At 41.0% G+C, this 11561-nt stretch overlaps 1 pseudogene; it reads right to left on the bottom strand.

Moving 5' to 3' along the window:
• Window positions 1–533: 533 nt before the first annotated feature.
• On the bottom strand, window positions 534–10924 carry LOC136489502 (acetyl-CoA carboxylase 1-like; annotated as a pseudogene).
• Between the last annotated feature and the right edge of the window lie 637 nt (window positions 10925–11561).

The following is an 11561-nucleotide window of genomic DNA, read 5'->3' as shown; positions in this document are numbered from 1 at the left end:
TGGAAAAACAACTTAACATAGCACAATGCAATGATCTTGAGGTGTTGTATGCTTCTGGTCAACTCCAGGGAGCAGCTCAGGATTGGTGGGTTCTTTCCAGTATGGACGCCCCAACAATGCTCCTGTTATCACTTGGCGGGAATTCAAGGACAATTTTTGGTCATATCATATCCCTGATGGACTAGTAGAGTTGAAGCAGGAGGAATTAAGGTCCCTTAAGCAAGGATCCATGACTGTGGCGGAGTATCATGACAAGTTCGCTCAACTATCATGCTATGCTCCAAATGATGTAGCTGAGGATAGGGAGAAGCAACACCGCTTCCTCGAGGGACTTTATGATGGCCTGTAGCTCTAGCTTATGTCCAACATGTACCCTAACTTTCAGTCATTGGTGAACCGCGCTATTGTGATTGACGATAAGCGCAAAGAGATGGAAGCCAAGAAGAGGAGGCTTCAAGGGCAAGCTTCTAGAAGCAACACCCGCCCGCGTGCCTATCCCCAGTAGGGTTTTTAGCAGAGGAATCAAGGACCATCTAACCAGGGAAATAGTGGTCAGTATCCTCAGCGTAACCAGTTCCAGCAATGCCCTCAGTACCAGCAACAGTTTGGTAATCAGTATCTCCAACAACAGACTGGCAATTCAGCATCATGCCAGGGAATGCGCAACAATGCTCCTATGAAGAGTGGTGCACCCAATAACCCCAACGCATGCTACCGTTGTGGAGAAGTAGGTCACTATGTTTATCAGTGTCCAAAGAAGCAGAACCAATAAGCTCCACAGAACCAAAATGGCAATCCGAAGTTCAATGCTCGACCACCTCACACTGCAAAAGTGAACTATGTGTCATTTGATGTAGCTCAGGAGATGCCTGAGGTCATGTTGGGTACGTTCAGTGTCAACTCTATCTCTGCTATAGTACTTTTTGATTCAGGTGCTTCGCATTCATTTATTTCCCAAGCTTTTGTTAGAATGCATAGCATACCTTTATCTGCCATGAAAAACCCCATATTAGTAAATTCACCGGGAGGTAGCATGCTAGCTTCTTAGTGGAGTCCCTCAGCTAGCATTTCCTTAAGGGGGGTAGACTCCAAAGTAAAACCTATTGTGTTGAGAACAGCGGGAATTGATCTTATTCTGGGTATGGATTGGATGAAACAACATCGGGCAGTGATTCAGTGTCAAGAGAGGTCTGTTGTTGTGACATCGCCTAATGGAGATAGAATCTATGTAGAAGTGGTAGTGCAAGCTCAGCCAACAGCCACTGTGAACCAGCTGGATGGTGATGCCAATAAACAAGATCATGTTGTGGAGGAGTTCCCGGATGTTTTCCCTGATGACTTGTCAGGTATGCCACCTGACCATGACATTGAATTCATTATTGAATTATTACCTGGAACTGCACCAATTGCTAAACGTCCATATAGAATGGGGGTTAATGAATTAGAAGAGCTTAAGAAACAACTAAAAGAGTTGCAAGAAAAAGGTTTCATACGCCCCAGTTCTTCCCCATGGGGGGCACCTGTGATCTTTGTGGATAAGAAGGATGGTACCCAATGGATATGTGTGGATTACCGTTCACTTAATGAGGTTACTATCAAGAATAAATACCCTTTGCCAAGGATTGATGATTTGTTTGATCAGTTGAGAGGAGCCTACGTGTTCTCCAAGATTGATCTCCGCTCAGGTTACCATCAGCTAAAGATTCGAAACTCGGACATACCCAAGACAGCATTCACTACACGGTATGGTTTGTATGAGTATATTGTTATGTCTTTTGGATTAACAAATGCACCTACATACTTTATGTATCTGATGAATAAGGTGTTCATGGAGTTTCTTAATAAATTTGTGGTGGTATTCATTGATGACATACTGATATTCTCCAAGACTGAAGAAGAACATGCTGAACATATAAGGTCAGTCTTGCAAAAGCTTAGAGAACATAAGTTGTACGCTAAGTGGAGCAAGTGTGAGTTTTGGTTGAAGGAGGTCTCTTTTCTGGGTCAAGTTGTCTACAATGGTGGAATAGCAGTGGATCCAGGCAAAAGTGCAATATGTATTGAATTGAAAACCACCAACCAATGCAAGTGAGATTCATAGCTTTTTGGGATTGGCTAGATACTATAGGAGGTTCATAGAAGGTTTTTCCAAGCTTGCTAAGCCTATGACACTCTATTGGAAAAGAATGCTAAATTTGTATGGTCTGATAAATGCCAGGCAAACTTTGATGAACTAAAGAAGAGATTGACTACAGCTCCAGTGTTGATTTTGCCCGATTTAAGCAAGAACTTCTCTATATATTGTGATGCATCTCGTTTGGGCCTTAGATGTGTTCTTATGCAAGAAGGAAGAGTGGTGGCATATGCATCTAGACAATTGAGGAAGCATGAGTTGAACTACCCTACTCATGACTTAGAATTGGCATCTGTGGTTCGTGCTTTGAAAATCTAGAGACGCTACCTAATTGGGCGTAAGAGTGATATCTATACAGATCACAAGAGTTTAAAGTATATCTTTACCTAATCAGATCTGAATCTGAGACAACGTCGTTGGTTAGAATTGATCAAAGACTATGATTTGGAAGTGCAATATCATCCAGAAAAAGCAAATGTCGTAGCTGATGCACTTAGCAGAAAGAGTTATGCCAATGGACTTCGGATGACATTTATGCCAGCAGAGTTGTGTGCTAAAATGGAGTATCTCAACTTGAGCTTTGTCACTAATGCAATGGAATTGGTGATAGAACCTACCTTGGAGCAAGAGATACGCAAAGGTAAGTTGGAGGATGAAAAACTTAAGGAGATAGCAGAGAATATAGTGCTTGGAAAGGCACCAGGATTCAAGATTGATGAGAACGGTACTCTTTGGTTCGTGAAAAGGATATGTGTACCTGAAGTGAAGGCTATCTGGGACGCAGTTCTGCAAGAGGCACATGAGTCTGCTATTTCTATACATCCCGGGAGTACCAAGATGTACTTGGATCTCAAAGAGAAGTATTAGTGGTATGGTATGAAGAGAGATGCGGCAGAGTATGTGACTTTGTGTGACACCTGTCAAAGGGTAAAAGCTGAGCATCAAAGACCTGTAGGGTTGCTACAACCAATGAAGATTCCTGAATGGAAATGGGAAGAAGTTGGGATGGATTTTATTGTAGGTTTGCCCCGCACTCAAAGAGGTTATGATTCAATATGGGTAATAGTGGATCGACTCACCAAGGTTGCTCACTTTCTACCAGTCAAGACTACCTATACAAGTGCAAGGCTAGCAGAGTTGTACATGGAAAGGATAGTGTGCTTACATGGTGTTCCCAAGAAAATTTTGTCTGATAGAGGCACTCAATTTATGTCGCAATTCTGGCAGAAAGTACATAGATCTTTGGGGATAAAGTTGAATTTCAGTTCTGCTTACCACCCACAAACTAATGGACAGACTGAAAGAATCAACTAGATTTTGGAAGATATGTTGAGAGCTTGTGCACTGCAGTATCGTACTAGTTGGGACAAGAGTTTGCCATATGCTGAGTTCTCGTACAACAACATTTACCAAAAGAGTCTCAAGATGGCACCTTTTGAAGCGTTGTATGGGCGTAAATGTAGAATGCCTTTGTTCTGGAATTAGACTGGTGAAACTCAAGTGTTTGGACCCGATGTCCTTAGAGACGCAGAAGAACAAGTGAGAATGATTAGAGACAACTTGAGAGTGGCTCAGTCCCGACAGAAGAGTTACGCTGATACTCATAGAAGAGAGCTGACTTTCGAAGTTGGAGATTATGTGTATTTGAAGGTGTCACCAATGAGAAGTGTGAAAAGATTCAATATGAAGAAAAAGTTGGCACCGAGGTATATTGGACCTTTCAAGATCCTAGAGAGACGTGGAGAAGTAGCCTATCAATTGAAACTGCCTGAGAGTTTGTCAGGTGTGCACGATGTGTTTCATGTTTCTCAATTAAAGAAGTGTTTGCGAGTACCAGAAAAGCAGATTCCTTTAGAAGAACTTGCTGTTAAGGAAGATCTCACATATGAAGAGTATCCGATAAAGATCTTACAGACGGTAGAAAGAGTTATATGGAGCCGAGTTATAAAAATGTGCAAGGTATAGTGGAATCGGTATACAGAGGATGAGGTTACTTGAGAAAGAGAAGAGGATTTGTGAAAGACTTATCCACAACTGTTTGAGTAAGCAATCATCCAAATCTCGAGGATGAGATTCATCTTAAGGGGGGTAGAATTGTAACACCCTAAAATTTGCATTCTTTTAAAATAGTTAAATTTGATTTAGTTATGTTATTACGTGTGCATTCAAATATAGGAAATAATAATTTTGTGAAATTAAAATCAATCATAAGGATAGATACATGTTGATGCACTCATGCTGTAGCATTGTATTTAATATGTTGAGTGGTTTGATTTAAACTCAAAAGGATTCAAAAATCATTTGGAAATGAATTTGGAAATTTGATTTGGAAAAAGAAAAGGAAATTAATTTCTTCCCCTCCCTTCTTCATTTTGGCCTGCTGGCCCATTTCCTTCCCCGCCAGCCCAGCTCGGCTTTCTCCCTTGTGCACCGCAATGGCCTGCATCGCGCAGCCTAGCAAGGCGCCGGCCCAACTGGGCGAGCTAGCAATTGCCGCCACGCCCTCCCTCCTTCTCTCTGCCACTGACAACCTAGGCCCGCATGTCAGCTCCGTCACCCACCTTCCGCACCACTCGCGGTCAAGCCGCAACTACCGCTGCCACGCCGTCCCTCGCGTTGTGGGAGCATCCCCACTCCCTGGCCTCTACAAATGGAGGTCCAGACCCCATCGCCGCCCTCCTTGCTATCTCCCCCACTCCACTCTCACGTTTGCCTGTGCATAAGGAAGTCACAACCACTGCGCCGAGGTCCACCGTCCATCCCTCTACGCGGTTCGCCGTCCTCGTGCCACCGTCGTCTCCGATTTTCACCGTGGTGAGATTCACCATGCTCCCCTCTTTCTCCCCGTGCCTTTACTTTCGTGTTTCATGGCCTCTAGAGCCCAATCTGCGAGAGCCATGGACCTCCGGGCCGCTGGCCATGGCCACCACCGCGTCGGCCGTGTCCTCCGGCCACGTTCTCGGCCTAGGCGAGGTCACCTTCATCTCCTCTCTCTCCCAGTGTCCTCGGTTCGTCGAACCGTGTCCCGTAGCCCCTAAACCGAGTGTGCCGGCGAGTTTCTCGCCGCCGGCCGGAGCACTATTTCGGCTACCGGCCTTCTCTCTTCCCCCCCCCCAGCTCTAATCTGAGCCGCCCATTGCTTGATCAACGGCCCAGGAAGGCTGATACCCCTTCACGGGTCATTTTGCTAAAGAGACCCCCATGTTTCACCAAATTGAACCCGCAGTCCTCGGCCAATTTAAAAATCCTAGATTTGATTTTATTTAAATCCAAAAATAGTTCATTCTAATTACATAAATGCCACTAGATTTGTTTTGCTCATAGAAAACTTCGTTTTAACTCCGATTTGACCCATTCCACCTGCGTTAGTTTCATAATTGCATAATCTATGTGTTAATACCGCTGTTAACCATGTTTGCAACTTTTAAATTTCATGGTTAGGTTTACTTAATTAATTTGCTATAGGAAATCTTGTTTAAATCATAACTTTCGCGTTTTAGCTCCAATTTTTGTGAACTTCACGTTGACGTGATCGTAGCAAGACATAGATTCTTTTCATAAACATTTTAACTTGATTTCTATACTGCTGGTGTACTATCCTAACTATAGGATTGTTTGCTTTGCATGAATGTTCCTGAAAATGTTGTATGTTGCCATGTTGGTTGTGTTCAAATGGTGAGGAGAACGTTGGTGACCAAGAGTTCTTGGATGACCAGCAGGACCAACAAGAGTTTGTTAACCAAGGCAAGTATAGCTTGGGATCTACCTTGATGTCCTATTCACTATTTATTAATTACTCATTTGCATGTGTCTAATTTTGATACCCGTAAGGACATCCTAGTGGTTGAATATCATGTTTTCCTTGTCTCCTAAGGGTTATATGCATATGGGTAGTTGCTAGCGCTCAACGTAATTGTACATGATTTACATATTGAATAATGATTCTATGGAAAGAAAAGGTAAAAGTTGCTTTTAAACAACTGAATTATAGGGCGAAGGAGCAAATGATTTTTGATCATGATGCTCTTGGCCCTCCATAAGGACTTATCTGTCAGCAAAAGCTGGGACTGACAGTGCAACCGTGAGGGTCACATGGCTCTAACTTTAGCTCAGTAATAGGACCTTTTTTCTAGCTTGTTAGAGGTTACCTTTATGGCGCAAAAGGGGCTTGCCATGTTGGGTATAGAATTGCCCCTGTTCTTATGTGTATAGCCACGAAGGATTTGTGCCATAGGAAAGGGGGGTTCCTACATCTGGCTACCGAGGAAACCTAGCGGCCCGAACTTGTTAGCGAAACCTATGAAATGGCTTCATACTATACCCCACCCGCTCACCTTGGTAGTGATATGGGAGTAATTAACCCGGACATATGGGAATCACGACTCACGGTGAATGTGCACAACCTCTGCAGAGTGTTACAAATTGTTATAACAGCCGTGCTCACGGTCATGAGTGGCCCAGAAAACTCACAGAATAACTAGTCATTTATTGTTGTTTATTTATGAGGCTCTACGATGATAATATGATACAATTGATTCTGATATCTGATCATGTGGGATTAATTGGGTCTTAAGCATAACTTAATGATAGTTGATGATAAAATCTTGACTTACTAAAAGTGCTAATAGCAGTAAACCATTTTTGAGCTTTCATAACCCCATGTTATCTTGTTAAGTACGAGAAGTACTTACGCTTGTTTATTTTCAATATTTGGATAAAAATCCCGGATGGGTAACAGATGTCAACGGATATGAGGAGTATCCAGAGGACTTTTAGGCTTGTGGTCAACCAGTTGACCATCCCTGTGTTGGAGCTTCCACGAGAGAGCTATCTTTTATTTTCCGCTATGTTGTGTAAGACTATGTGATGGTATTAATCGTGATGTAAGAAACACCATGATGATACTTTATGTTATTTGTCAACTTATGTATGATTGATGCCTAGGCACACATGAGTTTTATGCATTCAATTTTATCCTTAAAATTGGGTGTGACACACACATCCCAACACAAATGACAAGGAGAAAAAATTGGTTTGGGTAGGCACAAATCACAATAAACAGAGTAGAACCAAAGTACAATTTATGTTCAAATGAGGTGGAATTTGACTGACTTTGTCTGGTGCAGTTAGAAATATTGCTTGTGATAATCTTGTACAGTTGCACTCCAAAGAACCAAAGTACAGCTTATGTTCAAATGGCTCACCCTTGATTTTAAGGCAGTTGCACGAGCCTTTGGCGTTCCAGCTTGGCTCACTGCGGACCTTTTGAGACAACCTCTAGAGATGGGAATAGTGGAGTTCCTGGTGGTGTCAGAAGCCTGAAAGTAAACATCTTCATTGCGAGAACAGTTATATAATAACTTCAAAACTGTAGTCCAGAAGTGACCTCCAATGAAATCTATGATGCAGCAGAATGGACTTAATGCTGAATTTAGAGAATACAAACAAAAGAAGTGCCAAAATATGTAGGATACCACCTAAGTCTGAAATGACATCAGATATCTATCTCATACAGAGCTTCTAATATTATGCACTCTGGATGGATAACACACAAACCCAATAAATTAGTTGATTTGAATCACTTCCCTACCCACTTCGATTAACTTTGACCTAACCAAATCAAGTAGCTGATCCAGCACTTCTACAAGCACGCAAGAACCAAAAAAGAAAATATCCTGTGAGCTTAGTTAAATATCCTGTGTTAACATGGCCACCTATAATCTACTTACTTAGGATCCTATCCTCTATCAACTAGAAAATGTCTTTCATAGTCAAATAGCTTTTGCATGAGTAGTGATGTCAACAATACTAGTGCAACTACATGCAGTAACACTCAGTTATTAGCCAGCTAACCCCTGGCATGAAAATCCTAGTCCACAAACAAATGCCTTTGTTACTGCATGTAGTTAGTACAAATCACAATTAACATAATTCAAGATGTGTTAGCACAAATCACAAGAGATATTTTTTTCTATGAAAGGACAAGGACAAATAAGAGGGGTGTGCTAGCACAAATCACAATTAACAAAGTTCAAGATGTGTTAGCACAAATCACAATAGAAAAAAAATCTATAAAAGGATAAGGACAAAAACTTGGTGTGGGCAGGCATAAATCACAATTAACAGAGGAACTACAACAACTTCAACACCACCAGTGAACTACAATAGCTATGGACAAGAAGGAGGTCCATGAACTTCAACAACATCATATGTAAACTCGAAAAACAACAACCTCACCTGAATTTTGCAACATTCTTAGGTGTCCTGAAGAGGCCCTACACAGACTGCAGGCAACCGAGCTTCTTCCTTGTATTTTGTTTGCGCAAATAGTTCCTAGAAACTTTGCACAACCTGTAGTACAATATCATATTTTTTAACCAGACTTTTAAGTGTGATCAAAAGTAGTAAGCACCGCTTCACTACAGTTCTGCAATCATAGCATAGGCCAAAGAAAAATGATTGTATGGTACATTAGAAGCTGCAGGGCAAAAGGAAATCAAATTGCTCACCATGGTCAAGGTTTATGGTGCAAAGTTCCACCGAACACACCCTAATAAAAATCAAACACAAGTTAAGAACAATAGATAAACTTGTTGTGCTGAAATATTGGCTGCTAACTATAGCCGGTTTATTTACCAATTTGTATAGATGGAACTGACGGCCACCAGCCTCAACGGAAACACTAACTGGCTGATCAGCAACTACATTCCGTATTGATTTCTCATAATTTTCAAGCACGTCTTCAAAGCCAACCAAAGTAACCATGGCCTGGACAGGCTTCTTTCCACTAAGCATGATTGTAGCAGATTTCTTCATCAACATGCTATCTGCAGCCTATAAGATACACAATAATTGGTACGATGAACTTAGCCCGACATGTACAGAGAGAATATACAATCCTAACATATGCTAAAAATGAAAGAATTATTAAAATAAAAATGCACTTACATAGACAGTCAAGCCCTTGTTTCTTTAAACGAAGAACCATCTCATTTTCTAGTGCACGAACTTGGTCCAGTATATAGACAACCTGAACAGCAACAAAGTAAACTCATGACTTTCAATAAGTGTAGGATTAGGAAAATGGCTGGTTCTTACACTGAAGCTGCAACCGCAACGTCAGACCCAAACTAATTATCGTGCATTTAGATTAGCTGGAGAATGTTCAAATTAAAAATGTGGAAATATATGTTGGGCCTCATATTAGCATTTTGGCACCACTACAAAGTTTTTACCCTACCAGCTTCATAAATGCATTCTAAAGACACAAACAAACACACTAATTCTCAAGCCGAATTAGATCTATTCCTTAAAGAGAAGACTTGTATTAAAATAGAAATGAGATGCACTCCTTAAAAATGTACTGTCTAGTGCTTACACTGAAACAAAAGACCCATTTCTAGTCCCAAATAGCCCATCTAGAAGAATATCGATGCCTTAAAGCAAGAACAATTGCATGCTCTAAGTTAACTAAAATAGTGACAAAGTTATTTATAAATACTAGATATTGCACATGTTACACACCATAATTGCAGTGGTTGAAGCGTGCAATTTACTACTAATAAATGTGCAATAAAAAATATGGTGCTTCTACATAAAGGAATAGAATAAATCATAGTTTAGTAGAATTCTAATACTGTTTGCTGTAGAAATTCATCATTCTCCGTGGCTACATGCAGGTCAAAAAATTGTCCAGCTCAAAAAACTTATGCTGGACTCCTGAAGCAACCTCATATTCACAATTAAGTTCATACCAGTTCATAGTTTAGATAGGTTAAAATTAAGTTCACCGAAAAATACACTCACAGATCACAGACAACCTGGTTTCAGCTGTGGTGATGTATATATAACACAAAAACAAAAAACCAATTTGGATGGACATATACTTGCCTTAACAGAGAAATAGGCCCAAACATTTGGTTTGCTTTTGAAGCTTAACTCCTGATGAAAAAGACAAGAGAATATAAGTTAACATATGAGTAAGCACAACCGGTGGATTACCAAAAGAGAATTGTGTAGTTAAGTAAACCAACCTCCACTCTTCCACTTGTAGGCTTAAACTCATCATCAGGATCCTCACTAGTAACTCTAACTGCAACACAATGGCCCTTTGGCCTCACTGACTGTGCTTTATCCAAATCAAACTTAGTTGCAACAGCTGATATTTTCCTCCAATCATGGTAGACGCCCCCATGATCCATTCCATAAAAGCGTCTAATCTCTGTAGTGATTCATTCATTCATCGGGACAAGAGAACAAATTACCATCAAACATGGAGTTGAGAAAATTAAAAATACCTAGAATGTTATCGAGGGGTATGCCCATCCCGACTGCAACTTGGGCTGCTGGCAAGTTTACTTCAGCTATCCATTCAGTCACACTGAAAGGAAGCCAGTCAAAAACTCAAAATGCAAGAACCATAGAAGAATGCCTCAACAAAATCCCTGCATTGGGAGTTTAGAACAGACCTGCAACCATGGATTAAGCTCTAGAAAATACTATTCGCCCGTTTCCATGCTGTACAGATATTCTACCATAGCAGCACCAACGTATTGAACACACTTAGCAAGCCACCTTGCTGCCTGCTCAAGATCTTTAACAATGTCTAGAGCAACAACTGTGATTGGCCCCCCTCTTCAATAATCTATTTTAGAGGTAAATGGTGAAAAATAATTTTTGGATAATCCTAGTCACGTCCAAAAGGGAAATTTTTAAACGCACAATTGAAGGAAAAACATACCTGGCCCTAGCCAATGTCGAGCCCAGAAATTTCAACAGAGGAACAACCATCGTCTTTCCACTTCAAAGTGTTTGTGTTTTTGGATAATCCTGTCAGCTAAATAATAAGACAGTCATCGCTTAGTAGAAAAATCTTTGACTCTCCATGATCTATATCCACTTCTCCATCATAACTACTACTGAGAAATCAGTACAATATTCACTTACAATGTCAGCAGTTGCCAACTTAATGGCTTCCAACTTTGAAAAGCAAGCCCGTTTACTCTACAAAATAAAAAATGATTTTAAGAACAGATAATCATTAGATGTTAGTTTTCTAGTGCACAGATAATCAGCATATTATCTTTTCTTCCAACGAACAGAACTGCTGAAATATTCGAAAAAAAGGTTGTACCAACTGCAATGAATTACCTGCAGCAGCTGATGTCCTTCGTTGAGACTGTACCCAAGAATCCAGAACACATAAGCCAACTGAAATTTACAAAAAGTGCTCGGACTTAGAAAGCTATCAAACAACAATGCTCAAGGCTGTGGACAATTTTTTCTACTATGCAAACACAATCACAGAACAAAGATCAAAGACGAGACGCCTACCTGGAGACGGATGCGTCAGCGGATCGGCTGCCACTTGGAGAATGTAGAGCACCACACTTGGCCACTTGGTCAGCCTTTCTTTTCCAGGACCTGC

The sequence above is a fragment of the Miscanthus floridulus genome, chromosome 10, assembly GCF_019320115.1.
Source record: "Miscanthus floridulus cultivar M001 chromosome 10, ASM1932011v1, whole genome shotgun sequence".
In the NCBI taxonomy this organism is placed as follows: Eukaryota; Viridiplantae; Streptophyta; class Magnoliopsida; order Poales; family Poaceae; genus Miscanthus; species Miscanthus floridulus.
This window is presented reverse-complemented; position numbering and strand designations above follow the sequence as displayed.